General features: G+C 37.1%; 1 long non-coding RNA gene across 1 annotated transcript; it reads left to right on the top strand.

The window, feature by feature from the left end:
• The first annotated feature begins 133 nt into the window (after window positions 1-133).
• On the top strand, window positions 134-1,862 carry LOC112494314. Its single transcript, XR_003059598.1, has 3 exons — window positions 134-269; window positions 358-615; window positions 796-1,862. It is a non-coding gene; the product is annotated as an uncharacterized LOC112494314 (long non-coding RNA).
• Window positions 1,863-3,199: the final 1,337 nt, after the last annotated feature.

The following is a 3,199-nucleotide window of genomic DNA, read 5'->3' as shown; positions in this document are numbered from 1 at the left end:
TAACAGATAGCCGGCCAAGAACTCACGCGTTGCTGTTTATTTTCAGCATGTGGAGCAATGCGCATGTCCGCTTTACTTTTCCAACGACCCTCTTCTCCCACCTCAGATATATACGTTTAAAATCCCCGGGAAACTTTCTTCTCTGAAAATAAATGTAACAAATTTTCCTTATCCCATCGATAAGGATACGAAAATGATTAAAGTTCAGTCCAGAACCGTTTTAACGCCTAACCAAAATTATTGTCTGATTTGTATAATGAAAAATATAGGTTTGTATACATTGGTGAACTAACGACCACAGGATTCTGTTAATGTATAAACAAGTCTGTATTAAATTAAATGTATTCGGATATACAGTTTGTTCAACAAAAAAGGATAAATGGTGGAGAAAATGGTGAAATGCGTTTTCTCGAAAAGTTTTAAGAATTTTTGTTCTGTCTTCTTATTTTCACATGACTGTACGATGAGCTACGACGGAATTACAGAGTCGTTCAGTATCGTTCGAAACGTTGCAAACGCAGAAGTATATAAAAATGAGTACATTGTGTGCCAAGCGGATACAATGGATATATTCACCAGTGAAAGTCGACATTCTCCAAATTTTGGTTTTTCAAGGTACACATAAATATTCATAAGGTCCCATCCCATCGCGACTGAACGAATGTTCTGTTGTCTGACGAAGCATCGTTCTAGGCACAGATTCCAATAAAACACCCGGGATATATCCATGTTTGGGAATGCTTCTCTTTATGAAGCTCTCTTTCTCTCTCTTCTTTATGAAGAACTTGATTGCAGGAGAAATGTTCAAGATTTATCAACATGGTCTTCTGAAGACTCAGAAAAAGATGTTCGGGAGCAAAAATGACACTTGGGTCTTACAAGAAGATAATAACCCCAAACATCAGAGCTAACCTGAATTGCCTTTGCACCACCTGGAAAGAGGAAAATGGCATCAAAAGAATAAACTGGCCTGCACATTCTCCAGATGCTAATCACACTGAAAATGTGTGGAGTTTGGTAAATACGAAACTGGCGTTAAATCGTGTCTCAAACTTAAAACAGTTGTCTCTACACATCAGGAGGATATGGCGTTTCTTACCAAAAAGGTACGCACAAAAATTGGTTAAAAGTATGCCGAGAAGATCCCAGGCCATCCTCGATAACAATGGGGATTGAACGATATATTAGATAAGTCCGTTGTAGACAGTTGAAAGTAGGGAAGAGCGAGGTAATCCGGGACAGGTAATTTTTGACGCTGAAATATACTCGTAATCTGTAGAAAAATTTTTTTAAAGTAAGTATTTATTTGAATACCGTGAATCTTTTTGTTTTCATTTTGTTACGCCCCAAATGTTACAAAATATATACCTATATGAATAAAAAATAAAAGTAAGAAATCATGAGCAGCGTAAATATGTACTAGGAAAATGTATTGGTTACTATCATGTAAAGTGTCAGAATAGCTCAAGGTCCCATAGTATAATATTAAGAGACAATTAAAGATATGATTCTTGTGATTATATCATTGATCACACAAGTGTTTACGTTGGTTGCACGTTATTTAAAATTATGAACAAAGAAAAATTTTGTACCGAAAGGAAATACTTAGAGTAAATAATGACACGTCTATCTGAAGACAAGTGAATTTCTTAAATTACATTAACTTGGAATTAATTAAATCCAACTGATTGATTCCAAATAATTCATCGAATCAAGTTTCTTTAACTGTTGAATATTCATAGTCATCCTTGTTGTATAATCTTATTTATTTTATATACAATTCAGTAAAGACAATGTGAAATTAAAAAAAAAAATATGTTCAAAATTTTAAAAAGTCGTGATAGAGTGTGATAATAAATGAATGACAAAGTTAAACGTCAATGATTTATCATTTATTATAATATCCAAGAAAGATAATCGAATACATATACGTCGGTCAGGCATAATTTCCACAACGAAATGCGACAGCCAGAATCCGCTGTCGCTTGCCGAAAAAAACGATATCGTATCAACGACATTATAAAAGAATGCATTCTAGCGAGACCAATTGTTAAATACAAAACAATGATTCGCCATCGATCATTACAACGTTCTTTAAGTTAGGCTAACAAAAATATAACTTTTATTATCACTGATAGTAATCGTTCATCCATATAATTAAAATACTTTTTCCAGTCGCTGTCTGTCGTCTCAGCTCAGGTGCGGCTCCTCCGGTCTGGGGGCCCGTTGATCCTTCCGCACGAGAATTCCCGCGGAACTCGGGGCCTTCTCGTCTTCGGTACTAGCCGATACAAGTCTGGCTAGACATACCGGCGATACGTAGCGAGAGGTGAGGTGTAGTCCATGGCGCTGTACTTTGTAATTGGCCCTCCGTACTCTACTTCGGGCAGGGTCCATCCAGGGTGGAGTCGTCAGGTATCGGCAACAGCTCTCCACGTTCCTTGGCGTAGATCTGGCAAGTCCTCCTTTGGTGGCTTGTTATTTCGTGATGACTCGGTACGGTGTCGTATTCGCGATTTATGAAATAAGGTATAATTTGGAATTAGCTTAAGGTTCGATAGTTAGTCTATGAGCCTGGAGTTCTTAGCCGGTATCGTGCTGGGTTGCCAGAAAAAGGGACGGAACTGCGTCCCGCCATTGAAACACGCGAGTTACTCTTCCCGAGTCTTGTGACGGTATAAAATAACGTCACAATATATATGTATATATAATATATATAATAATAGATCTACTCTCGTGACTTATTACAACAATACAAACAGTCAATATGCATTTTACAGTAACGTCTTACACGACGCATTACACCATAGCAAGTATAATATTAAATAGAGCAATACGCAATGCACCCAGCAAAGACATATCGAGACACAGTGCTCCCAATTAACAACATAAATATCCTGCACGCAATAATTATATATCTTTCACAAGATTTAAAGCAACCAGCGACTGTCGATACGGATTGAATCCAACATCAACGAGTCGCAATTGCAAATTGTTCAGCTTTGGTATTACGCGTTATTGCTTTGTCTTCTCATATGGCACAACATTAACCAGCTCGATTTTACGGGAAAAACAAAGAGAGAGAAAGAGTAGAGTATAGAGTGAGAGAGAGAGAAAGAGAGATAGAGAGAGACAGTAATACCCATAATTGGAGGTTTTTGATTTATCGTGAAGTCAGTAACAATCATTCTTATTGCAT

The sequence above is a fragment of the Cephus cinctus genome, unplaced genomic scaffold (assembly GCF_000341935.2).
Source record: "Cephus cinctus unplaced genomic scaffold, Ccin1 Ccin1_scaffold0029, whole genome shotgun sequence".
NCBI lineage: Eukaryota > Metazoa > Arthropoda > Insecta > Hymenoptera > Cephidae > Cephus > Cephus cinctus.
This window is presented reverse-complemented; position numbering and strand designations above follow the sequence as displayed.